General features: G+C 43.9%; 1 long non-coding RNA gene across 3 annotated transcripts in view; it reads left to right on the top strand.

The window, feature by feature from the left end:
• The window catches only part of LOC139671024 (uncharacterized), a 209,408-nt gene that overhangs the window by 87,362 nt on the left and 98,048 nt on the right, over positions 1 to 23,998 (top strand). The window lies entirely within an intron of this gene.

A 23,998-nucleotide genomic window follows, 5' to 3' on the forward strand; every position in this document is an offset into this window, starting at 1 on the left:
AGAGCAGGGATACCCCAGTGTAACTTCACTGAAGTCAGTACAGTTACACACCAGGGATACATTTGGCTGATTGTTTTGCTAAGGGCTGTAGGAAAGCCTTAATATAGAGTTTCTGCATGTGTGAAGTGCATGCCAAGACAAACGCAATGTGCTAAATGGAACCTCTTGATTTATTTAAATAAAAAATATGCTACAAAAAAACAGTGGATAATTGGAGTGGAATGGATCCAGACTGGAATCGTCTGTCTCATGTCTCCAGAGTGTCTGAGGGAGGGGCTGTAAGGAATATCTTACTTGTATACCTAAGCAATGTAGAATATGCAGATAGCAGATAATTTCTTGAAACTGCTAAGATCCACTAGGGGACCCAGAGCTCTCTAGAAGACAAAGGTTATAATCAGATGTAAACCAGCCCTTTTGCCTAAAGCTGATATGAAGTCAGAGATTAGCAAACAATGCCCATTTTCAGCTGTTAATCAGTTATCCTCCTTTGCTTCCCTCTCCCCTGGAGTTCAGATCTGCTGCCAGTATCATTGTCACTCCCTGACTGACCAAAATGGAATAAAAAAAACTCCTATAAAAATGTTAAAGATAAATAAGACTGGTTTGACTTAGCTGGGTTGGAGTATAATCCTTGAGATGTACTATGGGCATGGAAGCCAACCAGTCATGCCTTGGGCTGGGCTACAGACACAATATCTTGGTGTGGATCAGCAGCAGCTTGAACAGCAACTCTGAGCAGAGTCTAACCAGTGTTTGAACATTATGGTCTTTCTCCTTACAGCCCTTAATTGCCTGGTAACCTTGGAGGTGCCTACAGCCCTCCAGTGGCCACCCTTCTGCTTGTGCTCACCTGCAAAACCCTCCAAGCCATGTAGCTGTTGAGCTGCTCATCAGAGACCTACCCAATATCAGAGTGGGTTTCTCAAGATCTGCATTTCCCCTGTGTTTAACAGCTGGCATTAAAGCACAACCAAACAGGAGCTATCAGAGCACACCTAAATTCCTCCTGAGGGCTCGTGCTGGGAGGAGGGAAGGGGAGAAGTGACCGTGTCCCCAATATCTTCAGATATGAGAGCCCCAGTTTTGAAGAAACATCAGAATCTAGTGCTCCCACGTGCCCTGTTGGAAATGGTGCAAAGAAGCCTCCTCAAGACATGAAGCTGTTCTACTTAGCACGAAATAATTATGCAAATGCCTCTAGGAAGAGGTCAGAGTAATCCTAAAAGCTGATGCAGATATTAACAGCACATCAGGTACGCTGAGTGTGTGCAGCTCCCATGAAGGGGCACAACAGAGTGAAAACCCTCAGCGAAGTTCTCAGACAAGATGGGCCACTGTCAGGAATAATAAGGCAACTTTGTGCCTGCATATGCACTCACAGCAGGTGGCAGACTATTTTAACTCCAAGGGACAGTCTGTGATTGGAGACAACCAGCTAAAGGGGAGTGAGAAATGAGAGAGAAGCTAAAGCACTCCAGGAAATTCCATCAAATTCCTGGATAGGCATTGTCTCACATGTTGAGAAGTGTGATGCTGCAGTGCTGGAGGAGTTATCTTGGTTATGTGAGCGTTGCAGTATTGCTGTGTTTGGTGAAAGTTCCTGTCAGAAGAGCAAGATGGAGTGACAGTGCTTGCATAAATGTATTGGAATGGAAAAATACTAAAATATAAAAATAGAAAGAATGAAAGGTGAGATTTCCAAACCCAGTTTTAGAAAGCTGACGCTCATTTCTCCATTTCTGGTGGGAAATGAGTATCCTAATTGGACATCTTTGAAAATGCCTCCTTTTTTTCAAAGGGACATAAATTCATTTTAATGAGTTTGTATTCTTCAGCTGTTTAAGCACTTCAGAAAATGTCACCATGAGTCAACAAAGATGTGCTAATCGATTACATCAGTGAGTTTAACATTAGCATCCCAGTATTAAAATATTCTTCAACATTTATTATATGGATTTTAAAAGAAGTTGTCTCCTATTAGTAGGGTAGTATAAAGAATAGTGTTTCCAAATCCAAATGCCTCGGGGCAATGTAAATATCCTAAGTTTGACATCCTGAAGTTTGAATACGACATGTGAAATCATAATGACTGATCCTGAGTCCACAGAAGTCAGACAGAACATTTCTAATGACTCATGCAGGTCTTGACTCAGGCTTTTAATATGGCTTTTTCCACCCTGTTTAATGCCTGACCTCATACAGCTTTGTTCCTGTAACAAAATTCCTAGGGAATCTCATTCTGTCTGGTACCTGACTTCTGCCTGAGTTCTTAGAAATGTCAAGGTCATTTCCTACCACGGTTGAACTCAGAACAAAGCCTAAAAGCTGGTGAATAATTAGCTGCTTTAAAGACATGCACATCTAGACAATAAGGTTTTATGTAGTATGGGATTATTGGGTTTTGGTTAATACTAAGCATCTTGGAGAGAGAGTGAGAGCTTTCTGTTCCCATTAAAGTTTCTGAGATACTGGCACATCCTAAAACAATAAATAACTGTGGTGCAGAATGAGACCTGTAATAACTTCTGATGGTGGGAGCCCATCCTGCAATGAAGCTCATCACAGGAGGGGGCAACACTGCAGTCCATGTGCCAGACTGAGCCTTTGGAACTGTGAACTTTACTGCTGGCCTACAAACCACATCCTATGAATTACCACAACTCTGTCAGTCTGAATTACCCTCTGTTTAAAGGAAGAGAATGACATTTCTTTCACAAAACTCTATGGTAGATGATTATTTCATTTGTTTAGGACCCGCTTGTTTGTTATTACTCAGCAAGAAAAATTCAAAGCAGCAAGAATTTTTTAGATAGTGCCATTAATTTTGTTTGTGGTGTGCTCTGCACTGGTGGTGTAACAAACTGCAAAACCACAGTTCTCTTTGAACCTCACTTTCTTCTGCACACACAGCTTTTCATTTCACAACCAATTTCAGAGAGGAGGGGGCCGAGGGGAGAAGAGAAGTGATGATTTTGGCAGCGACACCGTTCTGATTTGCTAAAATAGCAGCTTGGCAAATCTGGTTTCTCAAATATCTCATGTTTTGTTAATTACTGACAGCTTTGTTTTGAACTGAACGTGAAACAATGTGGAGAAATGGGCAAGGGTGGCCCCTGACTCACCAGTGCCCGGCTGAGCTCCGCAGGTGGGAGCGAGCCGGCTCCGGGAAGGGGCCCAAGCAGGAATTGCTGCCCCAGCTTATGAGGCTCAGCACACAGATGGAAGGGGAGAAGTCCTGGAAGCTGCTATGAGATGTCCAAAAGGGGCTTCTTTCCACACCAGGCTCACTGGGCCAGTAAGACATTGGGAATCTTGGCAGAAAGGAATGTGAAAGGAGAGTGCTCAGCCTTCTTCAGACATGGTTTTATAGGGGTAACTTGGGGAACTGTTGGCCTTGATCCTGTTCCATGTGGAGAATTGGGCTGATCTGGCCACTCCAGACCACCAGTGCCCAGAAACATCCCTTAGGGGCCAGTGTGTTTACCTGGAAATGCATCTTCTGGGGCAGGTCCTCCTATCCATATTTGCTTCAGAATAGGGACCACAATCCATGAAAAGCAGCAAAATGTGAGATGGGTGACTGAAATAAGTATAGGCAAAGTGGACCAGAGTAGACACTCCTCTTGCAGTTCAACTAAGCCTATCCTGGCCACCTGGAAGTCCACATATTTTCATCTCCAGAAAACCTGAGTGGTGGTCAGTCTCTCTGGGTCAACCAACACAGAGCATGGGGTCACTGGGGATGCTTGAGGGCTGCACTTTGGGCTGGGATCTCCTAACCAGAAAAATGGAAGTTTTTTATGAGCAGGTACCTGTCCTGCAGCTCCTGCTCTCCCTGCTCCTCTCCCAGTGAGCATGAGGGACTCTGGTACCAGAAGTTGAGGAAATTCAAAGACACAGAAAACTGGAAAATTCAAATCTAATGAAAGACAGATGATTTCTTCTGCCTGCATGCACGTAACTAACCCATTCACTGCTCCAGGAGATCTCAGGGGCCAAGTCATAACAGAATTTATCTTTTTTTTTTTTTAAGAACCTGATACCTAAAAAAAAAATTTGACAAAAGCAGAAGAAACTCTTCAATGTCAAGGTTTATTCCTGGGAAACAGCAGTCCCAAGGATGCTTTTGTGTGCTGACAAGATACTGGAGCAGCAAGACTGCTGGCCATGTAGAGCTATTCATGCATAACTGTGCAGCTAATGATCCCGTGGCAATTTATTTTTTGACCTATGTTTATTGTATTGGGTAAATGTCACATCCACTTTTTGTCTCTTTATTAGCATAGCACACCAGGCCTGTGTATGTGTGTGTTTGTATATGCACAACACATAGACATAATTACACATAAGTCCTTTGGTGTCACTTTTCCCAGAGCAGAGTAACACTTCGCATATGAAATGAATTTTTATAGAAATAATGCTACAGAGATCATTTTTTCCAAGCATTTTTTTTTCCTTTTCACTAATACATAGGAGAAATGGAAACAGTGAGTCAGAATGTATCAGTAATCACATGGCATGAAGAGAAATTCAATTTGCAAAACGCTGAGCTCTGTGTCTCGGTGCAGAAGGAAGTCTGCAAACTTGGGCTGTGCAAGGCACATCACAGATCTGGCATTCAGGACTGATAAACTGGTCTGAGAAGCAGCAGCCTCTCAGCCCTGAGCAGGCAAAGGTATTTTGCAATAATCCTCTCCCTGAAGTTAGCTGGAGCTAAGGAAGTGTTCTGGGAAATGGAGCCTGAGCAGTGAAAACAGAGCACTGGGAATACAGGCTGAGAACCTTGGCCGTTCCACAAACTCATTGCTTGACCTTCAGCACAAGAGGAGGAGGACAGGAGTGCAGGAGTGACCTGGGACTGCTTTTCCATCATTGGGCTGTCCCTCTTTAACTAACACTTGTTTGTCAGGATCTCACTTCTTCAACTCCAAACAAAAAGTCAAGGGGGGAAAATGCCCTATAACAAAACAAACAAAAAAAACAAAACAAAAAAAACAAACAAACAAAAAAACAAAACAAAAAAAAAAGAAAAAAGCTACTTGATGGCTGGGATTAAAGAGAACCAAAAATTACAGGAGCACAAAGTACAAAGGGGGTTAAAAAGAGGAAGCAGAGAAAAAGAGATGGGAGACTTGAATAGCACTGGATATTTGGATTCCTTTTGTTTGAGAGGTTGTTTTTTTAAGAAGCTGCTTGGAAATATTGAGGGTCTTCTTGTTTTCATAAAGGTGTTGTATATATATATTTCCAATTAGAAGAATCTCCTTTATATATTTAGCACTGTTTGGAAGGGACTGGGAAGATGAGGCTGCTGAGGAATGCTGCAGGCTAAAGCTGGGTTCTCCAAACTGGCTTTTGTTGCACCAGTGTGAATCACTTAATAATTCATATTTCAGAATACATTAATGCAAATGATAATTTTAGCTTGCTATTGAATTTTTAAATATGCACTACAAGCAATTTATGTTTCTGTTCATTTTCCCAGGTAAAACTGTTTAGACATTTTTAACATATGCTTGGTTTCATTCATCATATATCATTCCATTGTTTTAATTTGGGGTAATTAAAAATTAGGAACATCACAAATAATACATGGAGCCCTATGTTCATGGAAAAATAACATGGAACTGATACTCAGTCTTGCAATTTGAATGAAAGACATTTTTCAGTAATGCTGCAGTAGCAAAATAGGAGTGTCCTGTGTTTCTGCAGATAATCTATATCTAAATAATAATTACTGTGATTAATCTGTATCTATCTTTGTCTTTAAATCAGTAGAATTTGTTCTGGAATTTTTTTGTTTAGATTTACAAGGAATATTTGGTGTAAGAAGGACAAACATGTTGTTCCTCTCCTACTGGGCTGGCTAGATAATTAGAAGACTCAAAGTCAGAGGTTACTGAGGATTCATTTTCTTTTTGTTTCTGGAAACGAATTTTCAGCTTTGACCCCACATTTCAGAGGCACGGTGGGAGCTTGAGTGGCACTCGAGCTGTGAGACCCAGAGAGCCCAAGCTGGGCTTTGCCCAGGAAAAGGCAACAGCTCTGTGACTCCTGCATTGTCCCTCACACCTCCAAGATTGCCATGAGAGCCAGTCCTGCCTGCCCAATTGAAAGTGGTCCAGCAATGTGCCACTTGGTAGGGATATAGTTAAAGCAGTAGGTGGGGACAGGAGATGGAGCATCCTGAAGTATCTTGCTCTTCCATGAGCAGTGCATGTGCCCTCTGTGACCTGAGAAGAAAGAAAATGTCCATAGAGAGGGCCAAGGAGTGAGGAGGACATCCTGAGACCCAGCTGTTCCTTCCCTCTTCCTTATGTTCCTGACTGTGGCTCTCCAGCTCCAGGATGTCTGTGAGGGTGTCAGCTTGGCTCTTGCCATGTTCAAGGGGTCATGTATCTTCTCTCCCATTCACACCCGTAATGAAGGACAAGAACGAGACTTCCACACCCTCTTCTCCACCTCTGTGGAAGATGCACCACGACCTCACCTTTCCACTTTTCCCTGCTGGGCAAGGGAAAAGAAGATTGCTGCCTTCCATCCCTTCTCAGGAGAGCAAAGCCATCTCTTACCACCAACAGTGTCAGACTGCACTCCACAAACACCCAGAGGTACCACTTCCTAGGTATAAGATCTACAGTCAGATATGACCAACATAATTGCTGGACATATCCCAGAGCTCCCACATGCAAATCTCATCCTGTACTGGATCAAACATCATCCATCTAGGGGGAAGGAAAAGGAAAAAATGGAGGTGCTATTAGAAAAGAAATAGTAAGCAGAAGAAAAGGGATCTCAAGGAATGAAACCAATTTGTTACAAATTAATATTACCACCTGGGGATGTAAATATGTCTGGTTATTGGAACACACATTCTCCCCCTTAAACCATTGCTGGAAGCATAAAACTTCCCACGACATGCTGTATTGGTCAATGCATCTCTGTAAGAAGGTGCTTTGTATCTCAGAGGTAGCATAAGAGCCATTAGATGTGGGGGTTGCTATGGTAACTGCTCTTTTTTTTAATTGAATAGCATAGTAAGTAGTCTTGTAAAACCCACCAACCCGTAACTTGCTGGTGCCCTGAGGCAGCTTTAATGCAAGCACCTTTTCTTTGTCTTATTTCCTTCCCAGAGAGATGCAGGTAGCTCAGCATCAGCTCCCTCTTTGCAAGGGCAGTGACTGTGCCAGCAGAGTATGTTCTGATTCCTCTTATTAAAGGGATGGTAAACAGAAGGTCAGACAAGATATAGCAGTTTTATTGCAGGTCACTTTATATACCATGGGGTCAGAGAGATAGAAAACTCTTCTTTTCCTGCTGAGGTGGGCAGAGAAATTCTTTTGCAAATATGCCATCATTCAGTTCTTTCACAAATATGCCATCATTCAGTTCTTTCACACACTGCAGCCCCACCCCACACACCCCAAGCCATGGTGACCCATCCAGATGAAGCCTTCCAGTGCACCAGCCATTGAAATGAGATGGCTTCTGTTTGGTGTAAGATTTACTGTTTTTCTCTTTCTGTTGACATGTGTCAAGTGGACCTGTGTCAGGTGTGACTCTTTCTAAATCTCCAAGACCTTCTGCTTTTATAGTACCCTTCAGAAGATCAGTGACCTATTTGACTGCTGAGCTGGGTCACCTGTCTGACTGTTCTTGCCTCTGTGCACATTTTAAGTCAGTAGCAAAGTATTTTTATAAGTGCAAGAATATCAGCCCTTCTCCAAGCAGGGTGACTGTCTCTCTGGTTGAACACTTGTTTAATTCAGTTAAACACATCAATTTTTCAGCTTCAGCTCCAGAATTTCCCTTGCCACTGCTAATAGGCATGCCTTGTCAGAATTTTGCTGTGGGATGCTCTGCATGGGGCTGTATCTCCAGTTTCATTGTCCTTGGCACTTGCAGCTCTCTCCTGGAGTCACTGTCAGACTGTACTTGGCCTAAATGAAATGTTGTCATACGCTGTCATCTTCCCCTCCCAGCCCAGCCCCTGGGCCTCAGCATAGTTGTGGTCCTGTCCCTGGCTGGTCAGAAGAGCTCCCACATGGACCTGGGATTGCTGATGTTTCTCTCTTTCTTCTCTGTGTTTTTATGTTTGTAATTCCCCATGACAAATCATCCCTGTGCTATTCTGTGCAAGTCCAGTAAAAGGAGCATTTCATTGTGATGGAAAGGAGAAAACTGTCTATAAAGCCAAAAGAATCACTAACCTTAAGGTTTCTTTTTGGAAGTTTCATTTATATGTTGTCTGGGGCACAGTTCACAGCTGAGATCTTGGAAATCCCCATTCAGGTGCTGCCAAACAGGGGTGGGACTGACACAGATATTTGTGATAAGAATTTTTACCTTAAATGTTTCCTTGTCATCGTAAAGTTCTGCTTTGAATATTGCATTGTTTCAGCTCTGGCAGAACTCAACCTGAGCAAATCCAAAGCTATGGGTTGTCATACCTAAGTGTGCCAAGAAATTCTCAAAGCACCTGAGCTGCCCACAGAACTCTGTTTTCTTCTGAAATGCTGCTGTGGGACTTGGGCACTCTCCCACCTCCAGGCTGGATCCCCAGTGGGGCATGGCAGCCCTCTAGTCCTCCTGGAAGTTGTTCCACTGTGGGATAAACAATTCTGGATTTACTGGGTTAGTCTTTGCTCCAAGGCCATTGCCTATGTATTTGTTCAATGGCATTTTGATATTAAATAAAAATAGTTTAGCCAGAAATGCTGCCAAATACAAACCTCAGCTTCAGGCAGCTGAAAACTTTGGGTACATCAGAGCTGGGAGCTGAGCAGCACTGTCAGAGCCCAGGATGCATTTATTAACCCAAAGTGAGAGAATTTATTCCACTTCAGAGAGCTGCCATGAACTTTGGGTGGCACCTGAGCCTGGTGTTGCTCTGCCATTTGGGAAGTTAATTTCCCCCTCGAAGGAAGTTATGGCCTTTAATCAAAGGCTTGTGAAAAGTGACTCGTTTTGCTGGCTTGGCAAAGGTTTCTAATTTGTTTTGATATTTTTAGTCCTATCTAGAGAATGTCCCTTATTGGAAAAGACAGATTAAAGAAATAGATGAAAAAAAAAAGAGGAAATGCTTGATGTGTACTTGAAGTGCCTGGATTTGTTGAAATATGAGCTTGGAAAGTCTGAGTGTTCTTCACATTCAGATCACAACTTCACTGTAAAGGAAAGGTCACTTTTGCTTGTGTTCTGGGGCAGCTTTTTCTCTTTTGTCCCCTTGGTAAGATCTCTCCTTTTGTATCATTATGGATGTACCTTGGGTTTGAACTTTTCCTTTTTTCTCTTTTTTATTTTTTTCTTTCTTTTTGGACAGAGAACTGATATTTCATCTTTTAAAAGATTTACAAGAGAAAGAAATAATCTATGCATCACTGTGGAAAAGCATGTCTCTGTTCATACCTTTGCATTTTACAGGAAAATATGTCATTCCTTTCAGATCCCTGAATTAAGATGCACTATTTTTTGCTGAAGGCTATTTTAAATTAGGCTAATAAATTGCTGCTCTCTGCCTTGCGTGATAATGCATTACATTATCTACTGATGTACACGTATTGTTTGACTCTAATGGTGTGGAAATTAAATGTTAGACATGGGCCAGATGTTCCTATAGATGAATATGAAGTATGACTCTGTCGTAGCTGAGTCTCAATGGGACAGAAGGTAGATGGTGAGGTTTTCTGAACAACAGCAACAAAAAATCTTAAGTGGGTCACTTGCAATCCACACCCAAGATCCAGCCCTAACTCCGAGCAGTGGAGCAGCATTATTAGACTGGGCTCTGCTGTTACTCCTCAGCCAGAGCTCGTGCCCTTCCCACTGCAAATGCCTCAATGCCTATAAAGCCACAAAGAATGGCTCACAGAGCTGGTGAATGTTTGCTGTCCTTGTCAGACTGACAGACACAGCTGGGGTGCATCCCTGGCTCCTGCCTCAGCTACAAACATTTTGAAGCCCTCCCTCTGCCCTTCCCCCTCTCCTTGTGTATTTTCATACAGGGGCTGAGGGGGCAAACAGTTGTACATTACAGTGAATATTAATGAAGGTCCCCCACTGGCATCTCCTCTCTGGAAAAGGCAGGGGGAGAATAGTTTACAATCTCACTCGCAGGGCTAAATTACCCAGTGACTCATAATCTAAGTACCAGCAGAATGCTGCTGAACATGGGTATTTAGGATATTTGATAATGATGGACAGAGGCGTTTTCAAAATTGGTAATAAAGCAGCTTTGCTTTGGGAATGCTCTGACTCACTACAGCTCAGCAGCACCTAAAAAAATAACCCTAGCCATGAGATTAACTGAGTGTTTTTGTGTGTGTCTGCACATATGACCATATTGTGTGTGAGGTGGGAAGGATGGACAGTTTTTTGCATTATCTGTAGAGGTCTGTAAGTAAAACCAGAAGGACTTTGGGGACCACTGAGTTGGTAATACATGGATTCCTCATCACCAGAAAGGAGAGATGAACTTTCTCTTCTTTTTGCCACCCTGCTTGCTTTGACCACTGGGCTCAGTGCACCCCTTTACTGAGGATTTAACACTGACCCAGCATGCAGATGGGCCCAGACTGGCATGGGGGGGAGGGTGGAGAACTGCAGGATGAGTGTGGGAATGAACAGTGGCACTCAGAAGCAGAAAACAGCTTTGCAGCCAGAGAAAGGGCTTGTGTAACTGCTTCTGGGAAAAGGTGCTGTAGAGTGAAGTGGGATGAAGGAGAGCTGGCCATGGCCGTAGCACCACGTGGCTGCTGCATGGACAGTGCTCCTCAGCTGGGTCCTGTGAGGGCATCAGGCACTTCTGAGGCAGAGGACACATTTGCTTTGAGAGTTCTGAGCTGCTACTCTGTCCTAACCCAGTCTGCTGTCAGGCTAATATTTCTGCAAAGATTAGGGGTATGAGCTTGGCTTTGTGTGCCTGAGCTCACCAAAGACTGGGGATTGTAGGGTGTTACCATAACCTCCCTGCTGAATGTGGCAGTTGCTCCCAAGAGCACCAGGCCCTGACAGCTCCATGCCATCCATACCCTCTGTGAGCAGTGTCCTGTGGTGGAGGGAAGATGGGCACAGGGTTTATCCCACTGCAGCCCACAGGCATCCATCATGTCATGGTGTCACAATCATCCAAGGGACCTCACCATGAGTAAGCCAGGGATGATGTTGCAGCCCCTACCCCAGGCAGAACCAGTATCAGGTCTTCAGCATCTCATTTATAGGAAACAAGGCTTATTCCCCACTGAGCTGGAGTGTTTCTTGAGCCTCTTCAGTGGCAGGCACCACCAGATATACTGGGGAATGTTTTCATCACAGCTAACAGAGGGCTATCCAGATTGCTGGTAACTGTTTTTAGCACAGTAAACATGCAAACCAAGTGCCTGGGGAAAGGAAAAAAAAAGGAAAAAGCCTGTCCCTGCAGTAGCTGATCATTTTTAATTAAATCTCAATCTATCTATCTAGTTACTGTGGGAGAGGGAGAGAACCAGCCTTGAACGATTTGGGATGTGGGTGATCTGAGAGGGCTGCTGGCTGTGACCCTGTGTAGGGGCCCAACCCAGCCAAGGCACTCCTGCTGTCACCATGAGGACCAGGCACAGGGGCAGGATGGCCCCACCAGCCTGGCCTCCATCAATCATCTCATGGGCCAAGAGAGTCTGTCAGAGCCTGGAATGGCTTTCTGTCCCTGCCTCACTGAGCTTGCCCAGAAAGAAGGTTTGTGGCAGTTGGGTGTCTTTGATGGTACCAAGAGAAGCATGAGCACTTCTGCCCATGCTGCTGCAATGTCAGCTTTGTCCTTGGCCAGATGGAGCTGGGCATGGCTCAGGAGTACTGGGTGCCATGGCAGGTGGGCACCATTCAGATGGGACCAGGGGGTGGGGTGTTCCTCCTGGGCACCCTCCACCCTTGATATCTGCAGTCCCTCTCCTCCATGGATGGGGATAGAGTGAGGGCACAGTGAGTTACATTTTGGTCTCTGGGCTCAAGGATTAACCCTTTCTAATGAAACTGGTCCAAAGTACTTTAAATGTGAAGGTAGAGAGAGTTCATCTGGTGAAATATAGTATTTACTGTCTTCACATCTTTTCTCTCTCAAAGACAATGTTATTGGTGTTGTTCATGAATGAGAATGAAAAAAAAAAGACAGTTGCCAGTTTTGATACCAGTTTTGGGCCTGAGTGGAGGCGGGAGGGGGAGAGAATGGCATGTGCTCATCTGTGTTTCAAGAACAATGAGCCTCAAACCTGAAATTATTTCCTATTTGAAAATAATGATTTAGCTTACTGTATAGTCCCCAGGATCTGAGCTGTGGCCCTGTTTGAGCAGGGAGGTGGGGCAAGATGACCTCCAGAGGTCCCTACCAACCTCCACACTCCTGTGATGCTGTGATCTCAAAGATGTGACAAAAGGTGAATACGAGAAGCCTCTGACATCCTGATTTATTAAGTGTGCTCTTGCATGGAGTCACGTACCTAAGTGTACAGTGGTTTGGTTGGTGCTGAGAACCACTAACAGGACAACTTAATGTGCAGCCTTGTTCTCTTAAACAAGCAAACCCTCCCTGGAAACCCTCTCTTTGCTGTAGTTCTTTACCTCCAATCTTCCCTTAGGAAGATGGGTGTGTTTTTTCTACATATTTGCCTCACAATTCTACATCTTTCCTGGTTGCATAAATGAAAGTGATGTGATCACTGCACTTTGTTATAATGATTTCTTACAGCTCAGAGGAACACTCATGGCAGTCAGGCAGGAATAGAAACTGAGTGTCAGGCATTTGCTACCTCTCCATGGGGAGAAGGTGCCCAACAATCTTGCACAGGTTCTCTCCTGTCTGTGACAGGTTTGTATGTGTTTTCTTTCTTCTGAATGGCATGTTGTACACTTTGTAGCATTTTCTCCTTTGTGCTGTCGTGGTCTCTGCAAAAACCTTCATGGAAATTCTTGAATGAGAGCTTGTCCTTTCTTCCTTTTTATAAAGTGGTCCTGTGGCCAAGGAAAACTGAGCCAAGATCTCCCAACTCCCACAGGTCATCACAGCAAGCAATGTCCAATCAGCACAGCTACTACACACAACTGAGGCCACTTCAGCTGCTGGCCTGACTGACTGACACAGGCCAGCCAACCTTTCCATTTCTAAGAAAAGCCTCTGTGACTCCAAAAGAAAAGCCTACTCTGGCTTTTGCCTTTGCTCTTCAATTTCCAAAGCAGATTCACGTCCTGGTGAGTCATGACATATGTATAGATGTATATGAAATAACTCAGCTCTGCTGCTCTTCCCCTACTGTAGCTGCTTCCTCATCCCCACACCTCATTCTGGGTTCTAGACCTTATTCAAAAAAGAAGGAAAGAAGGAAGGGCAGAAGGAAGGGCGGAAGGAAGGGCGGAAAGAAGGAATTTGTAAGGAAGGGGGGAAGGAAGGGCAGAAGGGCGGAAGGAAGGAATTTGGAAGGAAGGAAGGGAAGAAGGAGGGAAGGAGGGAAAGAGGGAGGGAAGGAAGGAAGGAAGGAAGGAAGGAAGGAAGGAAGGAAGGAAGGAAGGAAGGAAGGAAGGAAGGAAGGAAGGAAGGAAGGAAGGAAGGAAGGAAGGAAGGAAGGAAGGAAGGAAGGAAGGAAGGAAGGAAGGAAGGAAGGAAGGAAGGAAGGAAGGAAGGAAGGAAGGAAGGAAGGAAGGAAGGAAGGAAGGAAGGAAGGAAGGAAGGAAGGAAGGAAGGAAGGAAGGAAGGAAGGAAGGAAGGAAGGAAGGAAGGAAGGAAAAAAAAAGAAAATAAGAATAAAAAGAAAAGAAGAAAAAAAGAAAAGAAAAAAAAAGAAGAAAAAAAAAGGAAAAGAGAGTTTTCCAATGGTCACCAGGCTGTTATGACAGTACAAGCAATAATGTGGATTTGATCTGCAGCTTCAGCCCAGGACTGTGAGCTGAGCTCTGACTGATGATGGGAGCAATCCCTCTGCCACACTGAGCTAATCACAACAAGGCAGCTTGAAGTGTCAGAGTACGGTGGACAAACGCTAAATGGAAAAACAGATGGGAAATAATTTACACTGTGAGCCTACCAAGTCTGGTTTGCTGGTGATGAAACCTCTGCAAACACACCCCTGCAGATAGCTTGAACGTAGCCTCAATTCAGAGCTGCTAAATGAAATACTGAACAGTGGATTCCTCTTTGCAAGCACACTTTTGTTAAAAAAAAATATTGAGGTTAAACTGTTCAAGAATAAAGTGCTTCAGATTGGTTTCTTGGCCCCAGGTGTTGGAATTTTGTCCCGTTGAAAGGGACTTGGACAAAATGCTTCCAAGCACCCTCATCCTGCATGACAGGGAGGGCAGCCATGGCTACACAAACAAACAGTGGTTGCATCTGAAGGAGAAAGCTCAGTTAGCTGGCACGAGGGGTGCCATCAGAGAGAGCTTTGCTTGGTCTGTAAGGCATGAGGCCCTATTGCTGTCCAGGGAAATAAACAGAATTGACCTGGAAGCTTATCCTCCTACAGTGCTAAAATACTCGTTAGTCTGTATTTTTGACTAACTGCCATTCCCCTGCTGCTCTCTTCTCCACTGGTTCTCTTTCCTTCCAACTTCTCTTTCACTATTGCCTTCCCTCATTTCTTTTCCTTTTGTGCAACATCCCATCGTGTACCACCAAGTTTTATCCTCTCTCTACTCTGAGGACCCCAGCTAGTACTTCTAAACTCCCCTGGCAGTTGTCCTGCAGCACTGTTTCCATACTTTCCATACTTCCCTCTTTGCCCAAAGCCAATTAGGGACATTTGTTTGCGTGTGCAGAAGGTACAGGCACATTCTTTTTGAAAGATCTTATCCCACAGCTATGCCAAGTTCCTGACACCGTTTCATCATCTAAAATGCTTCATTCTTCATAGATGAAGTGAGAGCCTGCTGGCTGCTTACAGTGACTGATAAAATGGCAACCACAAGGAGTCTTAACTATCAAATTAATCTGTGTGGGCTGGTTCATGACCCTGACAAAACATCCATCCATGCAATAATCCTTGTCTTCAGTCTACCACTGATCTAGCCATAAAAAAATGGACAGATTTTTGTTACCTAACAGCACCCTTTTCTGAGAGTTATATAAGGAAACTTGAATAACAGGCCTCTCTGGGAAGCATATGGTGCAGCAGCAGAAAATTGTGGCTCTAGCAGTGGGACTCTGCCATGGTAACCTCACTCAACACCAGGAATACCATGTCTTCTCCTCGTTGGCCTGTGCTTCCAACCTCTTTTAAAGGGACAATGATTTGTGCAGGAATTGTTCCAGTGGAGAAATCCTGGTCACTGCAAACAGAGGTCACTTTGCCAGGGCAGAGCTGGCCTTCACCATGCCCACTGAGTCTCTGCTGAGGCTCTACCCTTACAGGAGTGTGGATGGTTCCCTTGCTCATCTCAGGTTCAGAGGAAACCTGTTCACATTTTGTCAGATCCTGTTGCTTAAACAGGAACTCAGACTCTTGGCTGGTGTTGCTCATGCAGCAGCAACCAACATCTTCTCCTGCAGCCTCTGACATCTCTATTATTAGCAATCCCATCCTTCCCATGAGGAAGATCACGGTGGGCAGTGAGAAGAAAGAATTCCTGCCAGACATTGTAGAGATGTTGAGTTGTCTCTCTGGGTCACTCTGCTCACTGCAGACGTGTCAATCTGTGCAGAGATCAATCCCCTCTCAGGTGGTTTGAGATAACTTTTGAGTTCCTGAAAAAGCCATGCTTGGACAAACTAATGTAAGATGAGCCAACCCACACAACAAGCACCAACCACACCCAAGGGAGTGCCAGGCAAGCTGGTCAGTGTGGGATGTTATTGGTGACAGGAGAGAGATGGGTGCAAACATCAGTGGACACACAGGTCCCAGTTCCAAAGATCTTCCCACTGAATGCCCTGCTCTTGTGTCCTCAGAACTTTGCCAAATGAAATTGTTTAAACTAAGTCATTCAACTGAATGGTTTTCTTTTCCTGTTGTCCATGCAAAGGGAAGGAATTGGGAGAAGTTCATCCAAAATATTTCAGTCTTTTGTTTTTTGATATTGAAATCAAGGTTAATCATTTGTTTGGGAAAAGAAAAAGCTTGCAGCCTTTGTTAAGGTGTCTTAACACTCTTCTACTAGAAAGTGAGTATCCACTTTCAGGATGTTACTGTGCATATGCTTGTTTGCCATTTTAGTGGACATTTTTCTCAAATGTGGCAAGTTATATATATATATCTATATGTATATATGTATGTGTGTGTGTATAGATGAAAATCACCATATGTCCATGTCTGGAGAAGACTTTTGGAAGCTTAGCAACTGAAGTATCTGAAGAATCCCACTTTCAAACCCTTCCAGTGAGGATGGTTCATTATTTCATGCCTAGAGACCAAATTATGTGGTCGTGCTCTCGAGTGACTTGGCATATTCCAGGCAGGAGTCAACCCAGTCTTTCCTTGCAGTGGCTGAAGGATAATGTGTTCCTGTCCCTGTAGTACAAAGCCAGGGAATTTTGTGTTTCAATTCCCATTTCTCCAACTGTTAATACCCAGAAAAAAAAGAGTGAGTGAGATCAGGTTGCATTTTGGGCAAAGGTTGGGCAAGGGAGATAATCTCAACCTTAATTTCGTTATTTTCTCATATTTAACCTGTTTGATTCTGGCATTTTTGTGTTCTTTCTTTATGATGCCATTTTTTTTAAATACCCTTTTTATTTTCAGGCAAGCATAATAGTAAAATAAATGCATCATTTTCCCTGCACTTTAGCTGCATAAAATTGTCTGTGACAATTCCTTGACAAGGGAAACCAGAGACATTACTATAGTAACATTGAAAGGTGATTGCAACAAAATATAAAATAATTCAAACTAAGGCAGTATTTGCTCACATAACATGAGCCATTTGGATTGTGAAGCCCTGACAATGGTGAAGTAGGTGAAAATTATCCAGGAAGAGTGACAACATGTCCTCACTCCATACGGCGGAATCTGAAGGGTCTCACTGTCAACTAAGGAAAGAACAATAACCCAAAAGCAGACTTGAGATATGCACTAAGAGTGGCCAAGTTCACTCTCACATATGCTTGGGATTGTCTTTTAATTTCTGCACAAGCATCTGCTTAGAGCAGTGATGTATCTGCACAGGGAGGGCCTCAGTGCCCTTTGGATCAGGCTGTGAATATGAAAGACAGCCCAGAGATCTTCCTGACAGATCAGAAATGTGCAGAGAGAATCTGAGAGCACATTCTGCCCTGCACAGGAACGTGGCATCAAATGTGGTGATTCCTAATCTGCCCTCTGCATTGAATATATAATAATAAAACTAAATGTGAAGCCTCTGTGCTGCTGAAGACCTCTGAGCTGTTCATTAGCTAAAACCAAGGTGCTGAATTCTGTTCCTCCTGTGCAGCTCCACTGATGTGCCAGGGGTACAAAGCCTGACATTAAATTAGCAGAGTGCAGGAGGGATGCAGAGCACCACAAAAAGGCAAGGTTATGATTTTTCCATATGGGAAGACTGATCAAGGGCTCCTGCTCTGAGTGATTTCATTCTAGTTGACAGGCAAAGAAACAAATTGAATAGAAGACTATGCATATCTCTCTAATGTGCTGCAGTCATTTGGCAGCTGTGGGTTTGGGGAGATACTCCTTGGAACTGCAAAGACACAGGGAAAATGCAGCCAGATCAGATACAGAACCCTCAGTCTCCTACCAGAGAGGCTGAATCCAGTAGAGGCAATTCCATAGGCAGCTGGCAGCCTTGGTGGAGAGGAATGGGCTGCATCCAAGGGAGGGATTGAAGAGAAGGACAGGACAGAAGCCAGAGAAATAGTTTAGCTTTACCCTCCAGAATCCAATACTCTCCTTTAAGGAAAAAAAGGAAAAAAAAATCACCTTGACAGCCAGCTTAGCCAGCTCTGAAGTAGGAAAGTTCAAAGATACTGTGCTTCTATTGCCGAAATTTTAATTAGTCTGTGGGTAAACAGGAGCTTTGAAGTTGTCTACACAGCAATTTTCATGGGCCCTGTTGACTTGACAGCACCAAAGACTCCAGCAATATTCAAAGCCACCCTCTGCCATGTGTAAAGGATTCCACCAAGTGCAAACGTGGTGATTTAGGTCTTTTTAAGGATGTGCATGCTAATTCCAACAAGAGGCCTTCCATGCAGACCCATAAGTGTAAAAAGAATAGCTGCAAAGTCGGGTTCCCAGAAGAGCTGAGACCTGCAGACCCAACAACTCAGTTTACCCCAAGAAGCTCCGAGCAATAAAATAGTGTAAGTGATAAAAATCCTCCAGTCTGTAGAAAAACCAGATTGTGTTAATTTCCATTAAAATTTCTGCTTTGGTTGAGCTACTTTTGACTTCCAGTGAGAGATGAATTTGACCTGCTCATCTGCTGGGCTGCAGCTGTGCCCTCTAGCACTGTATATGTATTCCAAGCTCATCTAGATGTTGAAACAAAAGCAAATTAGATGACAATCTTCCACTCTTTCTGTGCGCTGCCAATACCTGTTTGTCACTGTAATGATATTAATCATCTTTTATTTATAGAAGAACATTGGAAGCCTCCCTTTCCCCCTTTTGATTTATTTGTAGGACAACAGGTGCACAACTTAAGCAGGTGTATGGATGTGTGCATATGTTGTGAGTTTGCTGATAGCCACAAAACATCTTTAGTAAATTATTCCTTGGATCAAAGCTGCCATTATTTTTATTTCATGCCAAAACTTAATGCCACAGCTGTTGGCTCCCACAGCCCATGAGCTGCTTTGTGTTGCAACCACAGTAATGCAACTCAGAGGTGCAAGGCCTCTGCTCTCACCCTCCAAAACCCCACACTAACAAAACATCCCTAAGCCATACACTGCTTCCAGTTCCTTCTGAAACTTGGGAGAGGGACTGAAAATATGTCAACAGTTTCCATTGGCAACTGCTGCAGAATAGCATGTTACTGGTTCAACAGCTGACATGAAATGCCTTTCCATATGTAAAGCTGTGCCTTAAACACACAAGGGACACCAAGAAAAACTTTGTACTTTCTTTTCCTTTTGTCTACCAGTAAATGGGTAGTGAAGAATTGCTGGATGCTTTTAAAAAATGCAGTTATAATTCTGGATCCAAGCTGTGAGAACACTCATTGGAGACAACTGTTCTCCCATGGGCCAGCCTTGAATAAACAATCACAGCTCTGTGTGATATTAGTTCTTAACCAGATTCTAGCACTGAGCTCTTGCCTTGCCATGGTTACTTCCCTTTTAAACCAATGTTTCTTTTCCTTCCTTTTTGCCAAGATTCTTGCTTGCTTGGCAGTGGCTCCTTCTCATTTGAACTTTTGCCCCATTTTAATCTCCACCAAATTTTTCCTCTAAAAGAACCTTTTCACTGATATCTCTCTGTTGTCCTGAATTTCTTTTCTCTGTGTGAGAACTCACTTGGGGACATGGCTTACAGGAAAGAGCCCAAAGTGACTGTCTTCTCCTGAGCATCCAGCAGGCATCTGGGAGATTAGAAAACAAAGCCACAACAACACGAGACAGTAGCCACTTCCAAAATAAAATTAAATGGGAAAGAGGCACCACACACACAAACTACCAGGTCATTCACTTGGAGATTTATTGGTGCTTGTCAGCCCCTGAGCTTCCCTCACTTGAATTCATCTGAGGATAACACCGTTAAAACCCATGTCAGAGCATCCCTTTGGGGTCCAACAGAGAATCCCTCTCTTGCATTCTGCCTCTGGAGCTGGCAGAGCACCGGGATCCCATGGATCATCTTAGAGCCCTAAGGAAGTGGAACTTGTCTCTGGTTACTTTGAGGCAATTCTCCAGCCAACCTGGAAGTAACAAACCGACAGCTTCTATTCAAAAGCTGGAATTCCTCCTAGACAAGGAGAATATATCATCTTGAAATATCTTCACTTGTTTTGTTGTTGCCTTTTGTGGAGATTCTGAAATGGGAAAATCAATGGGAACTTGCTGAGGGCTCCCTCTGCAATATTTCTAGCCACGTGGTTGACACATATTATTCCCACTGCTCAAAAAGAAAAAAACAAACACAGTCTCACCTCATTGCTCTTTCCATGTCCTTTGCCTTGGAAAATGTCACTGCATGGCTGTCCAAAAGAAAGGCAAGTATATGTGTATAGTATGTATGTGTGTGGATACACACATATGCACAAAACCACAGAAAAAGTATTTTGTACTAATATTTGGCTTTGGTAAAATCCTTTTTCCTACCAGAAGCATAACTGCCAAATTCCTGGTGTTAATGAAAGCAGAGTTATTACAATTTAAACATCTCTCAATCTTTGGCTGTATCATTTTTGGCTGAGTTTTTTTGTGTAAAGTAAAATACAGTTCAGGGCTGTAGGACACCAAAGCCCTTTGGTTTGCTGTGTGTAAAATGAGCCAGAGGAACATCCTGCTGGTTTGGGCATCAGGTGTTCTGACAGACAAACCAGAGGCCAATGGTTCAGTCATCTTTAGTCACATATTAATAAGGAGTTGTGATCATAGACTAACATATACCTGACCAACTATTCACTATTTAAAATCTTCTTACTGACATTTACACATAGGAAAATGAGCAAGTTACTTCTTTCTTTCAAAACACAATCTTACCAATATTGTATATGTTAGAAGGTTTTAAGTTAAATCAATTAGAAGTCTATCCTTGCTGGGTTTTTTTATTAACTTTTAGAGAGCAATTTTCTTCACAGTAGCAAAATCAATACTGTGAGATAAAATGTCTAACAAGAATTTCCTTTCTCATAAAATTTTATTGTCAATTTAATTTTCCTCTGTGTTGAAATAGTAAAATGTAAAGAATAGTGCTCTTTTTGTAAGTAGTAAAAAGTCTTTATTTACTTTAAGCCCCAAGCAGGAGGTAGATTCTGAGCTGAGTTCCATCATTTTCTACATCCTTGGTATCTCTTCATTTGCACAGGATCCTGGCTGACAGAAAAATCACTAACTAATTGACTAGAGCAGGTTTTCTATGCAAGGATTGGTTCCAGTCTGCTTCAAACCTCCTTGTGACTGAGATAAAGTGGGCAAAAGTGCCCCTCCAAACTCAGCATTCCACGATATGTAGGCATGATAATCCCAAACTGCTGGCAAGCCCCTCACCTCCCATCATAGCTGTTCAGCCTCCATGGGTAACAAAAAGTGCTGCTATGCCAAGCCAGTGGGAGCAAAAATTGTGCCATGGTGGTGGCTTTAAAACCGGAATTGAAAAGCGTTATTTGTATCCAGAGATGAAATAACAAGTGGGAACGGTGAGAAAACTTGAAAGGAAATAGGCTTAGGGAAACAGAAGCTGGAAGTAATCAATAAATCATAGAATAAAGTAAAGAGAAAGAACCTTTAAAGTCCCAGCTTAAATGTCAAGAGTATTAGAACAAAAGATCTCGAAGCAGGGGAATGTGTGACAGGAGAATATGGTGAAACTCTGACAGAAATATATTCACTCCTGAGCCTGAGAAAAAGTACAGGCAACAAAGGGCAGCAGGTAGGAACAGAGCAAGAAATTAGGAAGATGTGGGAGTTTCTCTTCCCTGTATAGTTTGAACACAGAGGAGCAATACTGTTGTTTCTAGAAGATTCTGGGGAGTAAAACAGGAAAAAAACAAAACACCATCACAGCAGAGGAAGAGATCAGTTTTAAATTTTATAATATGCTGGGAGTGTGTTATCACCTATGCATGAAGGTACACCATTAATATTGCAGAATGATAGAATCTTGCCTGTGTTCTACTTCATCAAAAAGAAACAGCCAAGGCAGAGCTGTTCTTATACTTAACCCTGGATGAATTCATACAGCTAAAATTTAGGGGTTTTTCTAATTGCTTTTAGTTCCAGTCACACACAGGGACGTGTTTGCCCCACTGAAATCAATGTATGGAGCCATACACTTGAAGTGAAGCTGCTACTCAAAGTATTTTTCCAAGCTGGAGCCCAAGTGCTGCTGGATTGCCTGGTCAGCCATAAATTGTGTGGCTGCATCTGAGTTTGGCTTCTGGCTCAAAACCAGATACCTGTTCTATTTGAAGCACATTTATAATGACTGTGTGACACAATAGATCATTCCAGCACCACACGTGGATATTGTGAGACAAAGTTTTCTGTTCAAATGCCCTGGTGGCACTGCCCACTGCCCATGGCCCACTGCCCACTGCCCACTGCCCATGGCCCACTGCTCACTGCCCACAGCCCACTGCTCACTGCTCACTGCCCACTGCCCACTGCCCACTGCCCACTGCTCACTGCCCACTGCCCACAGCCCACTGCTCACTGCTCACAGCCCACTGCCCACTGCCCACAGCCCACTGCTCACTGCTCACTGCCCACTGCTCACTGCCCACTGCCCACAGCCCACTGCCCACAGCCCACTGCCCACTGCCCACTGCTCACTGCCCACTGCCCACTGCCCACTGCCTGCTGCCCACTGCTCACTGCCCACTGCCCACAGCCCATTGCCCACTCCCCACTGCTCACAGCCCACTGCCTACTGCCCACTGCTCACTGCTCACTGCCCACTGCCCACAGCCCACTGCCCACTGCTCACTGCCCACTGCCCACTGCTCATTACCCACTGCTCACTGCCCACTGCCCACAGCCCACTGCCCACTGCCCACTGTTCACTGCCCACTCCCCACTGCCCACTGCCTGCTGCCCACTGCTCACTGCCCACTGCCCACTGCTCATTACCCACTGCTCACTGCCCACTGCCCACAGCCCATTGCCCACTCCCCACTGCTCACAGCCCACTGCCCACTGCCCACTCCCCAGTGCCCATTGCCCACTGCCCACTGCCCACTGTCCACTGCCCACTGCCCACTGCCTACTCCCCACTGCTCACTGCCCACTGCCCACTGCCCACTGCCCACTGCCCAGGCCTTTGGTTTGGGCCAAGGGCCAAATAGAAACCCTTTGCAATATGTGTGTGGTCAGGGCAGGGCTGCAGGAAAAAGTCATTAAAACCAGGGTGCTTTTTGTTGTGGGCCTAAAGCATCACCTTAAAACCACGTGGACCACTCAGGTAATGGCAGGGGAGAAAAGGAACGTTGAATTGGTTGTGAAATACTGTCAGTTTGAATCAGGTAGTGATATTTGATAGGGAAACAGAGAAGCTTAGTCCATTTTAAAGAGTCTCTTCACTAAACTATCTTGCCCTTCTGCTGTATGCATGTAAATGACAGTACTGATGTGCAACAGTAATACCAGAAGGTAAATTGAGTGTTAATTCTTGTGTTAAAGTTACTGAACATGCCCCCTTCAAAAAGGAGATGTTTCCAAAAACCTGATGGTTCTGATGTGAGCAGGGCAATGAGTCAGGAAAAAAAAAGTACTGCAAGTGTTCATTTGACAGCAAAGGATTTTGTGGTATGCCTCAACGTTTAAAATTTCACTCATAATTTTATGAAATGTCTCTCATTTAAGTTGTCAAAGCCTGACAGGCTTGTTAACAGCATCAAGGGGTGAATGGTCCTTCATCTTCTTGCTCTTGCTCAGCTGAATGATCGATGAACAAACTAAAACTGACAGCTGCTGCAAAGACACCAAGAATTAAAGGAGATGCAGGAGATGTTTCTACTCCTCCCTGTCTACTTCAGTCTAAAGAATCTGATCTTCTGTTCAAGAAAAATTTGGAAAAGGAAGAACAGCAGTAGCTTAAATCCTGGCCTTAAGTCCAGCTGTTCTGCCTGATCCAGCAAGGCCACAGTAACTGTTCTCCATGAAAATGTCAGTATTTTGGGAATTACATGAGCTCTCACTTTAACTTAATGTCTTCATTCCATGTCTACGTTTCCCCGAATTTTCCACTTTAAAACCCCCTGAGGACTGAGTTTGTTTCCCCTGCTTTGAGGAGGGGGATTGGAGTAGATGATCTCCAAAGGTCCTTCCCCACTGCACCATTCTGTGATTCTGTGACAGCCCCATCTTCATCTACACCTTGCAGATAGTGGTATACTGAGTGCTTGTTACTTTTATTCCAGGAATGGCATATATAGGCAG

Source organism: Pithys albifrons, chromosome 4, assembly GCF_047495875.1.
Source record: "Pithys albifrons albifrons isolate INPA30051 chromosome 4, PitAlb_v1, whole genome shotgun sequence".
Classification (NCBI taxonomy): domain Eukaryota; kingdom Metazoa; phylum Chordata; class Aves; order Passeriformes; family Thamnophilidae; genus Pithys; species Pithys albifrons.